The 12,138-nt window shown below is 50.7% G+C and overlaps 1 protein-coding gene across 1 annotated transcript in view; it reads left to right on the top strand.

The window, feature by feature from the left end:
• LOC148218217 (uncharacterized) overlaps positions 1-12,138 on the top strand; it is a 404,528-nt gene that overhangs the window by 391,849 nt on the left and 541 nt on the right. The gene's annotated exons all lie outside the window — the stretch shown is intronic.

Genomic DNA, 12,138 nt, shown 5'->3' with positions numbered 1-12,138 from the left:
CCACGCTCCCTGCCTTTGGACATCGCTCCGCGGCTCTCCTAGCTCACCCTACTACCTCCGGACACTCTGCTGAGCACCACGACCGACACCGTGAGGGGGGAGTAACTTTCCCCATCCCCGCTCACCCCTGGGCCGCGGCCGCCATCACCCAGCCCTCTTCAACTGCGCGGGACCTGCCCTGCCCCCACAGCACCGGTAACAGCACAGGGAGACGGCCTGCGGCCAGAAGGGACTGGAGTGGAGCTAGACTGTTTCTGTTGCCAATTTTTATAGCTGTTGTTGTTTTTCTGCTTTGTTAAATACCAATAAAGAACTGTTATTCTTATCCCCATATCTCCTGCCTGAAGGTGTCTGAATTGGACCTAAAATAATTAAAAGGGAAGGGGGTTGCACTCTGCATCGCAGAAAAGGGGCTCTTGCCTTTCCTTAGACCATACTTGTCTTTCAAACCAAGACAGATTTTGGCGCCCAACGTGGGGCATTGCCTGAGGGCATTGAGAGAGGGGTAGAAAAGGGGATAACAGTTCTTAAATTACCCAAGCTTGTGGTAGGTGACACCATGCTGTCCAGCTTACCCTGGATTGGCCTCCATGTGGTCACTGCTATATCTCTCCCATTTGCAAGCCCTTTTTTAAACATGAGTTTCATAACCAAGGTTACTGTGGCTATTATCCAGTTTATTATGTGGGTTGATCAGTTGAGGAATTCATGGATTTTTAATTTTCTCTGGAAGATGGCCACATGGATTCAGAGCTATCACACTCTAATGTGTGTTTCTGGGGCTACTTCAATAATGGTACTTACTGTGAGGAAGTGGCAGCAGGTGAAATTTTTTCTCAACCCATCACAGGGTTTTTGAAGTTCACCCCACCAGTCTTCAAGGGGTTCCAATCCACTTTAAATGCTAATGACATTATATTGTGGCTAGTGTTGCTTATATCCCTGTTAAACCTGTTCTATCTAACATTCAGAGATAAGGGGAGATTGACTTGGATAACAACCCTGATACCTACCCCAGGGATTAGTGATGTTACCCCAGAGCCTGATCCTGTCCCAGAGACTAGGGAGGTTACCCCAGAGCCTGATCCTATCCCAGAGACTAGGGATATTACCCCAGAGTTTGACCCTGCTCCACAGCCCACCTCGGAAAGGAACCACCCAGAATGGGTGGGGGTGCTAGCAAAGGAGATACGTGAGATGGGCCAGATGCTGAAGGAGTACCTCTCCCCAGCTGGTGAGAAACCCTCCCCTGCCTTAAAGAGGGAGACTCTGATGGTGCAGCAGTGGGACCCACAGATGTTACATCTGTCCAGGTTCCAGCTGAACTGCAAGGGCACTCACAGCCAGCAGCAGTTGCCCCTGTGGAAACTAGGAAGTCTAAGATGAAAACAAGGCACCTAGATAATAAGGGTCAGGAAGGGGGCCCCTCACAACCAGCAGGGGAGCCAGAAGTTGAGATCATCACCGAGTCCCTGTCATACGAGAGTCTCCGTAACCTGCGAAAAGACATTGTACGACGGGGCCGTGAGCCTTTTACAACCTGGTTACTGCGGGTCTGGGACCTTATGGGTACAGGTGTGCAACTGGATGGTACTGAGGCAAGGAATTTGGGAGCCTTGACCCAGGACTCAGGTGTGGACCAGGTATTTGTAAGGGAGACAGGTCTCCTTTCCCTCTGGGAGCGACTTTTAATGAGTGTGAGAGAGAGATTTGTCCACAGGGAAAGAATGCAGGAGTACCACCAGAGAACACGTTGGAATACCCTTGAGGAAGGGATCCAAAAGCTGAGAGAAGAGCCAGTACTGGAGGTGCTCTTTGGGAGGGATGGACAGCATGACAATGACCCTGACAAGGTCAGGTGCACAGGGCAGATGTTGTGGAATCTGGCAAACCTGGGCCCATCTCAATATACCCCCTTTATTGCAATGATTGATGCTGACACCAACCAAGTGACAGTGGGTTCTGTTGCCAACAGGCTCAGGAATTATCAGAGTATGATGGCTGGCCCAGTGCAGGCTCATGTCTCTGCTGTGGCTAAGGACCTCAGAGAGGAGTTTAAGGAGGAGATGAAGGAGATAAGGGAAGAGGTGAGGAAGATCAGTGCAGCACCAGTGAGAGTCATCGACCCCAAAAGTAGAGCCCAACGCCCCCCAGCTAGGGAGAGAGGGTACACCCCACGTGCTGACCTGTGGTTTTTTCTACGTGACCACGGGGAAGACATGAGAAGGTGGGATGGGAAACCCACTTCTGTCCTGGCAGCACGGGTGCGCCAAATCAGGGAGGGGAACACCAACAGAGGGAACTCCACTAAAGTGAGGGTAGCCTCAGCCTCCCATGGAGGTGCAGGGTATTACAGAAGGGAGGATGATCTGTCAGATCCCCTTGAAGGAACCTCCAGTATGTATGCCCAGGAGAGAAATAATAACCAGGGCTAGAGGGGCCCTGCCTCTAGCCAGGGAGAGGCACGGGAAAACCGGATCTTTTGGACGGTGTGGATCCGATGGCCTGGCACATCAGAGCCACAGGAACACAGAGCATTGGTTGACACTGGTTCACAATGTACATTAATACCATCAGGACATGTCGGAAAGGAACCTGTTTCAATTGCTGGGGTTACAGGGGGATCTCAGGAATTGACTCTGCTGGAGGCTGAGGTGAGCCTGACTGGGAAAGAGTGGCAGAAACATCCAATTGTGACTGGCCCAGAGGCACCATGTATCCTAGGCATAGACTTCCTCAGGAATGGCTATTACAAAGACCCAAAGGGACTCAGGTGGGCTTTTGGAATAGCTGCTGTGGCGGCAGAGGGCATTAAGCAGTTGAACACCCTGCCTGGGCTATCAGAAAACCCATTTGCAGTGGGACTCCTCAGAGTGAAAGAGCAACAGGTGCCAATTGCTACCTCAACAGTGCATCGCCGGCAGTACCGGACGAATCGAGATGCCGTGATCCCCATCCACAAGATGATCCGTGAGCTGGAGAGCCAAGGGGTGGTCAGCAAAACCCACTCACCCTTCAACAGCCCCATCTGGCCTGTGCGTAAATCGGAAGGAGAATGGAGATTGACAGTGGACTATCGTGCACTGAATGAGGTGACTCCACCGCTGAGCGCTGCCGTGCTGGACATGCTGGAACTGCAGTACGAGCTGGAGTCCAAGGCAGCAAAGTGGTACGCCACCATTGACATCGCCAATGCATTCTACTCCATTCCTCTGGCAGCAGAGTGCAGGCCTCAGTTCGCTTTCACCTGGAGGGGTGTGCAATACATGTGGAACCGACTGCCCCAGGGGTGGAAACACAGCCCCACCATCTGTCATGGGCTGATCCAGGCTACACTGGAGAAGGGTGGAGCTCCAGAACATCTGCAGTACATTGATGACATCATTGTGTGGGGGGATACAGCAATGGAAGTATTTCAGAAAGGAGAAAAGATCATTGAGATTCTGCTGGGAGCCGGCTTCGCCATTAAAAAGAGCAAAGTCAAAGGGCCTGCCCAAGAGATCCAGTTCCTGGGAGTAAAGTGGCAAGATGGACGGCGCCAGATCCCCAGTGAGGTCATCAATAAGATCACTGCAATGTCTCCACCAACCAGCAAGAAGGAAACACAAGCCTTCCTAGGTGCCATAGGCTTTTGGAGAATGCACATTCCTGAGTACAGCCAGATTGTGAGCCCTCTTTACCTGGTCACCCGCAAGAAGAACGATTTCCACTGGGGCCCTGAGCAGCAGCAAGCCTTTGCCCAGATCAAGCAGGAGATTGCTCATGCAGTAGCCCTTGGCCCAGTCAGGACGGGACCAGATGTGAAGAACGTGCTCTACTCTGCAGCCGGGAACCATGGTCTGTCCTGGAGCCTTTGGCAGAAGGTGCCTGGTGAGACGCGAGGCCGACCACTGGGGTTCTGGAGCCGAAGCTACAGAGGGTCCGAGGCCAACTACACTCCGACGGAGAGGGAGATCTTGGCCGCCTATGAAGGGGTCCAAGCAGCCTCAGAGGTGGTTGGCACAGAAACACAACTCCTCCTGGCACCCCGACTGCCAGTGCTGGGGTGGATGTTTAAAGGAAAGGTTCCCTCAACCCACCATGCCACTGACGCCACATGGAGTAAATGGATTGCCCTCATCACACAACGTGCCCGTATTGGAAACCCGAATCGCCCTGGGATTTTGGAGATAATTACCAACTGGCCGGAAGGGGAAGACTTTGGCCTTGCCGACGAAGAGGAACAGGAACAGGTGACCCGGGCCGAAGAAGCCCCACCATATAACCAACTGCCAGCAGATGAAACATGCTATGCTCTTTTCACTGATGGTTCCTGCCGCATCGTGGGGATGAACCGGAAGTGGAAAGCAGCCGTATGGAGCCCCACACGACAGGTTGCACAAGCTACCGAAGGAGAAGGTGGATCGAGTCAACTTGCTGAACTCAAAGCTGTTCAGCTGGCCCTGGACATTGCTGAAAGAGAGAAGTGGCCAAAACTCTACCTTTACACTGATTCATGGATGGTAGCCAATGCTCTGTGGGGATGGCTGGAAAGGTGGAAAAAGGCTAACTGGCAACGTGGGGGAAAACCAATCTGGGCTGCCAATGAATGGAAAGACATTGCCACCCAGGTAGAGAAGTTGCCTGTGAAAGTCCATCACGTAGATGCCCATGTCCCCAAGAGTCGGGCTAATGAGGAACACCGACACAATGAGCAGGTAGATCAGGCTGCACAAATAGAGGTGTTGCAGATAGATTTAGACTGGCAGCACAAGGGAGAGTTGTTCCTGGCTCGATGGGCCCATGATGCCTCAGGTCATCAGGGCAGAGATGCCACATATAAGTGGGCACGAGACCGAGGGGTGGATCTAACCATGGACAGTATTTCTCAAGTTATCCATGACTGTGAGACATGCGCTGCCATCAAGCAAGCCAAGCGGGTGAAGCCCCTCTGGTATGGGGGGCGATGGTCCAAATATAAGTATGGAGAGGCCTGGCAGATTGACTACATCACACTACCTCAAACCCGCCAGGGCAAGCACTATGTACTGACCATGGTGGAAGCCACCACTGGATGGTTGGAGACCTACCCTGTGCCTCATGCCACTGCTCGGAACACCATCCTGGGCCTGGAAAAACAAGTTCTTTGGAGGCATGGTACCCCTGAAAGAATTGAGTCAGACAATGGGACTCATTTCAAGAACAGCCTTATAAACACCTGGGCTAGAGAACACAGCATTGAGTGGGTGTACCATATCCCCTACCATGCACCAGCTGCAGAGAAAGTTGAACGGTGCAATGGCCTGCTTAAAACCACCTTGAAGGCACTGGATGGGGGAACTTTCAAGAACTGGGAGATTAATCTACCAAAGGCCACCTGGTTAGTGAACACCCGAGGTTCCACTAACCGAGCAGGCCCTGCCCAATCTGAGCCCTTGGGAATATCGAATGGAGATAAGGTTCCAGTGGTACACATGAGAGGTATGCTAGGAAAAACTGTTTGGGTGAATCCTGCCTCCAGCAAAGACAATCCCATCCATGGAGTTGTATTCGCTCAAGGACCAGGTTGCACCTGGTGGGTGATGCAAAAGAATGGAGAGACCAGATGCATACCCCAAGGAGACCTTGTTTTAGGGTGAAATACCTATAGTACTGTGCCTATGTCTCTAACTGCATGTATGTATATATAATGTAACAGTTTAATTTGATATAGCATATTAGTATGGGAGAAATTCAGGGGTGGATAATGTTGGGGGTTGAATGCTTTGCTTTTCTTTCTGTGGAATTTCTCCCATTGTTATGCTAAGTAATTGTGGCTACACCTTAAAACGACAGATAATGTTCTCTCGTAGGGGGGTGGCTGGAGGGGGAGGGGGGGGGAACCGGAAAAGGAAAGGTGGGATAGGGGGGTCTGGAGCTGGGCTCTCTCTCTCGCTTGGCTCCTGGAGTGGGAAGACAACCTGGGCTCTGCTCTGGCATCTTCCCCTGCCATCCCAGCGCTGAGATCCACGCTCCCTGCCTTTGGACATCGCTCTGCTGCTCTCCCAGCTCACCCTACTACCTCCGGACACTCTGCTGAGCACCACGACCGACACCGTGAGGGGGGAGTAACTTTCCCCATCCTCTCTCTCCCCTGGGCCGCGGCCGCCATCACCCAGCCCTCTTCAACTGCGCGGGACCTGCCCTGCCCCCACAGCACCGGTAACAGCACAGGGAGACGGCCTGCGGCCAGAAGGGACTGGAGCGGAGCTAGACTGTTTCTGTTGCCAATTTTTATAGCTGTTGTTGTTTTTTCTGCTTTGTTAGATACCAATAAAGAACTGTTATTCTTATCCCCATATCTCCTGCCTGAAGGTGTCTGAATTGGACCTAAAATAATTAAAAGGGAAGGGGGTTGCACTCTGCATCGCAGAAAAGGGGCTCTTGCCTTTCCTTAGACCATACTTGTCTTTCAAACCACGACACCCCCGTTGGGCAGAGCCCTGGTGATCCGTGTTGGGTGGGGGGAAGGAGTTGGAGAGAACTTTTCACTCTTCTTGTCTTTGAGCTATTTGGTTGGTAATAAATTTCCTCCCTGTTCCCAGGCTGGGTCTGTGATGCCTGTTCTGCTGTTTTTGGACGATCTCTCCCTGTCTTAATCTGACCCAGAAATTCTCTATTAAATTTTCTGTCCCCTGTGCAGCTGGAGGGGCAGGGTCATATTGGCTTTGATGGGTGCCTGGCATCGGGCCAGCGTCACCCAGGCCATGGGCACCCCTGAGATCCCAGTGTGGGGATGCATTCCCCCACTCCTAGAGAAAGTGCCCACCCAGACTGAGGTCAAGAAGAAACATTGTTATGACTGGAGCCCACTCTCTTGTGACCCTCTCAACAGAAATCCAAAAGGAGACCTTTGATTCAAGTACCTTGAATATCTAAGTTATGCCTGTAAGCAAGGTTCAGTTATAGTTATGAACATACTTAAATGCTGTTAAATGCTAAGTGTTTTGCTAAGTTCTTAAATGTAAGTCATAAGTGTTGTTATTGTATTAAGTTGCTAAATACAACTTGGAAGTTACAGCTGTAAGTTAGGTTAAATGCTGTTAAGTGTTATTGCTCTGTGGAATTGTTAATGTTAAGTTCTAAGTTAAGTTAGGTATAAGTTTGGTGTTGTTCGTCTGTTGATTTGCTAGGCCTAAGGTATAACTTAAGTTACAAATTAAGGTAGAAGTTCAAATGTTTTTAGGCCGTGTTCCTTTTAATCCCTGCATGCACCTAAACACAGCACACACCCACCCACACTCCTTAGAGAGTTCCCATTTAATTTCTGTTCTGATTGCATGGATTTTATTTGGTGTTGTTCTTGCCTTGTTGTGCCTCACCTGTCCTGTAGGCAGTAGAGTGAGTCTTGCCAACAAACTTATTGTACTTTGTTGCTTAATATTAAATCTCACTTTTGCTCATGCCCTTGTCACCGATTTTTAAGCGATCTCAAACGCTCTCATTCATGACAGCACCACAATGTCCCGCATCACCGAGGGCCCTGACACACGCCCGTGTCACAAAGGGCCACCCCCGGCACCCAAGAGCAGAGGGACAGCCTGGAAGCGGCCCGGAGCAGCCCCGGCCTCGTGTCCCTGTAGCCCCTGGCGTGGCCAGAGCCCTGGGAGGCTTTGGGGTCCCCACGTTGGTGTCCCAGGGGTTCCCCGTCTCCAGGCTCATCCCTTCTCCAGGCTCCCCTCACTCCCGGCTCTCGGGGTCCCCCCTCTCCAGGCCCCCATTTCAGGCTCCGGCACTCCCGGGGCTCTCCCCTTTTCGCTTTCCCCCCCTCAAGGCTGCTCCCCTCGCCCTGCCAGTCCCGGGCGATCGCCACGGGGCTCCGGGGACCTCCATCCCCCACCCACCGCCGGGGCTCTGTCTGCAGCCGCCACCCAGACATCCCCAAAAAACCACCCGGGGACCCCGCAGGATCCCCCAAAAGGGGATTTCGGGACAGCTCTGGAGCCCTGCAAGATGCAAACATCGCTCCGCCCGCCTCCTCCCGAAAAAAAGAAACAGGGAGACCCAAAGATACTTCGGGTGAGCTCCAAATATTCCTCCCCCTTTCAAAAAAACCCTGCCAGGACGGCCCAAGATATTGGGGGCGAGGTCCCTCTCCCGGGTCACCTATGTCAGGAAAATTAATCCACAAACACCAGAGGTTTATGTCCAAAAAGGAGACAGAGGAGTCCTTTTTGCTTTATTCGAATAAAGGGAGAGGCCATGGGACATTCCCCTGCGATCTCTCAAATTTTTGGAGGACGCAGCCTCCTTTTTATCCTATTTTCCCGGCCGCATTTCCCTCTCTCTTTCCCCATTGGCTGAGATACTTGAGAGGCACAGACTTCCCGGAACGCCTGATACCTGAAATTCCCCTCTAATGTAGAACCCTCCCTTTTCATTTTTAATTCTTATAGAATTCATAGTTTTCCCCCCCGTTGCTTCTTTCATCTTTCGATATCCAATTTCATTTATCAGCAGCCCTACAGTTTGTTTGTAAAGGCAAATATCTCTTTCCATTCATCAATCAGTGGAATCCATCCCATTGTTTCTTTTATCTCTCAGTGCTAGCCTTATCTACAGGCAGATCCAGAGCTCATTTGTAAAGACAAATTCAACATTCCTCTCATGGCCTATCTTGTTCTAACTGAAAAATGTAAGCAATATTCTTAACTCTAACTCTATTATGTCTGAAGCGAGGTTCTTGGAGCCTCGAAGGAAACACTAGCATGTCTTTCAACCTTCACTAGAACATGTACTACTTCTCTGGCGTCTAAGACCTTTTACTCACTAAAAGCACTTAAAACTTATTCCATTTACTTACTTATTGCTCCCTCGTGCTACAACCTAAACCTTCACCTCTGCTTTATGTGTGAGAGGCTTAACATATTTCAATCCATCTCAAGACTTTAATTCAATCCCTGCACTCTGATCTCTCTCTGAAGGATTCAGAGAAACTCTTGACTTACTGACTCCAACACATCCCCGCACTGATTTTAGAGGAGTCGTGTGTCCCACACCCAGCCCCGCTGTCATTCTGCCCAAGCACAGCTGCTCCAGTGTTCCCAATAAAGCTTCCCAGTTCACCCTGGTCCCATTTATTGGGGGGCGGGACTGGGGAAGGATCTGGGGGGACCCCACTCCTTACAAACAGAAAATCCTGGATTTGGGTGAAACACTGGCTTAGGGTGTGCTTTCTTTTCCTCCTCCCTTTTGCCAACTCTTGCTGTTTCCTGTCTCTCTGTGAATGCTAATTTTTGCTGTACATTTTCCCTCAGATAATTGAACTGCTTACCATATCAAGTGTAACAGTTGTTCTTCACCCAAATTTAACACGAGCAGGTGCTACTTCTCTTTCAGGTTAAGATCAGAGCTTGAATGCAGTGACTTCAAAGTGAATAAATTACCTTTCTCTCTTTCAGTCGGAAATGAGCTACTGCCACCTGCACTTGCCCTTCCCTTCCTCTCCTGAACCACCAAGCAGCCCCACTGGGATGGCAGGAGCTGGGCCTGGGAACTGCTGCCTTTGGAGTTGCATCTCCTCCTCCCGTGGCCGCTGCTCAGAGCCCAGAAGTGCTCTGAGAACTTGAAGTTGTGGCAGCTGGGTTAGAGCCTACATGGGAGGAGGAGAAGGTTCACCAGAGCCCTTCTCCTGCCGTGCCAGCTCCAGGGCAAGGAGTGCAATGGAAGCCAGCCAATGTCCAAACCCCATCTGCTCTGCCAGTTCCTGTGGGAATGAGCTGCTGCAGAGGGGAAGATTTGGGTGGGAATGTGGTTCTCTAAGAAGGCCATAACTAAATGCTTGCATGGGGATTTTGGCTTCTGGAGCAGTGGGGTAGGGCTGTTGTTGGTTCCTACCCCTCCATCCCATGATGATGTAAGGGGTGAGGGATGCCATGTGTGCTGTGCACTGGCAGTGATCCTCAAGAAATCCTATGAATCCTCTCCTTCAAGATCCTTCCCTCTCCTAGTCAAGACCATGGGAAAGATAGGACTGAAAAAAAAAAGTGCTCTGTTTTGTGCCCTTCTTCCCTTGTGGGGTGAGGGACAGGAGGCAGAGGTCCAGCTTGGTCTCTCTTTGACCTTTCCTTTGAGACAACACTGTCTGCTCCCACCACAAAGGCACAGAGGGTGCTCTTTGCCCCCACCAGTGGGAAGTGGCTCTGCTGACCCCACTAAGAGTGCTGGAAGATGAGTCTGTGAACTAAACAGTTGAATATTGCCTAGAGGGGGGTAGCAGGCAGTAGATGTGCCACCATTCTCTTTCCAGGAGCACACGGGGAGTACTCGACGGTAAGAGAGAAACAGGGACACTGAATGGTGATCAAAATCCAATTTTTACAGAGCACTACATGTGCTTATATACCATTTACAGGAAGGCTGGTAATATTTTACTGCAATCACATAGACAAACCTTACATAGACAAACTCTCACATAGACAAACTTTACATTTGGACTTAGTAAAATCTTATTTCCCATAACGCAGACTTGATCCAGTCCTCTTGCACTCAGATCTCTGTTTGCTCTTGCCAGGCATCCTCGTTGTCAGGCTGCATTTGCTGATTCAATCTGCAGTACTATCAGTCTCATTTGCATTACCCATATCCACACCTCCCCCATTTCTTTTAACTAAAAATACACTCTTAAGCGATTTGTCGATTAAATTCTTAACACACTGTAAAATACAAGGAATAACTACTACAATGCATAATATGATGCCTAATACATACAAACCTATTTGAACTAAATTCCTAACCCAGCCAGTGAGTCCCCAGTGCCCTAAGAGCCAGTTCAGCCAGTCGTACCCATTATCTACCCGAAGTTTATTGACACTTTCTTTGAGGGCTTGAATGCTGGCATAGATGGGCTGGGAGTGGTCAGAAAGGTTAAGGCAACACATCCCATCGAATTCCTCAGCCACAGGCGGCGGCGGAGCTCGGAGGCGGCCCCAGCGCAGGTGGGAGCCGCGCTCGGTTGTGCGGGGGCTCGGGGCTCGCTGCGGGCCTCGGGGGCGGCAGGGGGCTCTGGCGGGTTGGTTGTGCCGGTGCCGGCCCGTGTTGGCGCTGGGCTGAGGGCGCTGCGGGAGCGGCTGCCCGCGGTCTCCTTCCCGCTGGGGCCTCGGCAGGAGCCGGTGCCGGAGCAGCGCTGGCTCGTCCCGGTTGCTGTGGGTGGCACAGAGGTGTCTGCCCTGTGCCCGGGACTGTGCGGGAAAATTCCCGTGGCCAGAGGTTTGTGTGCCCTCAGGAGACAGAGGAGTCCTGTAAAAGTGACTTTATTGATGAACAAAGAGAGAGGCCATGCGGCATTTGCCATGCGGTCTCTAAAACGCAGCCTCCTTTTTATCCTCATTTTCCCGTCTGCGTCTCCCTGTCCCTTTCCCCTCTGGCTGATGTTTTTGGAAGGTTCAGACTTCCCGATCCGCCTACTGCATGTCCCTCTTAATATTCACTCCTCCTACGATATTAATCTTACTGCTTTCAATCCTTCCTTTTCTCATTTTCTCAAGAATTGCCTTTACTAACTTTTGATTTCCATTGACTCAATCTCTTTTCCTGCATCCTCTTTGGCGCAAGGTGTCGTGCATGGTAAAAAGCTGAGAGTTGCTGCAGCACGTCAGAGGAGCAGCAGCATTCGTTTAAGCTGTGGTCTGCCAGGGAACCCCGAAAACGTGTCCCATTCCCATCCATTCTCTGGAATACGAGTTATTTTCTTATTTCCTTTGTTATCTGTTTCACCACTTTTCAGTTATCATCTATTTGCGAACAGCAGTTTGAGTCATGTAATTTTGCGTAAACTCCTCCTCCTTCTGTTAATAGATAATCTGATCCTATCCCATGTGAAATGTCTCCTTCCTTATTTCAATGGATTGGTCGTCAGGAAGGTCAGGAGCTGGAGCTCTGTGGTTGGTTATTATTTAGAGGATGCTTTTTATCCTAATTCTGCCAATCAAATTATGGATGGATTTTCTGTGTCCTGATATGAATTCGTTAGGGATCCCAGGGGCTGGTCCATGGTGTTGTAGGATTGGCTCTGGTGTCTGTTCATCTTTTTTGCGTTTTTGGGTGCCCCCTCCATCCAGGGCTGCATCAATTGACCACTTTCATCTAATTAAATCAGCTCATACTTGGATTTCCAACTCA

Source organism: Sturnus vulgaris, unplaced genomic scaffold (assembly GCF_052056855.1).
Source record: "Sturnus vulgaris isolate bStuVul1 unplaced genomic scaffold, bStuVul1.hap1 Scaffold_194, whole genome shotgun sequence".
NCBI lineage: Eukaryota > Metazoa > Chordata > Aves > Passeriformes > Sturnidae > Sturnus > Sturnus vulgaris.
The sequence above is the reverse complement of the archived record's forward strand: the minus strand, read 5'-3'. Positions and strand labels throughout refer to the sequence as shown.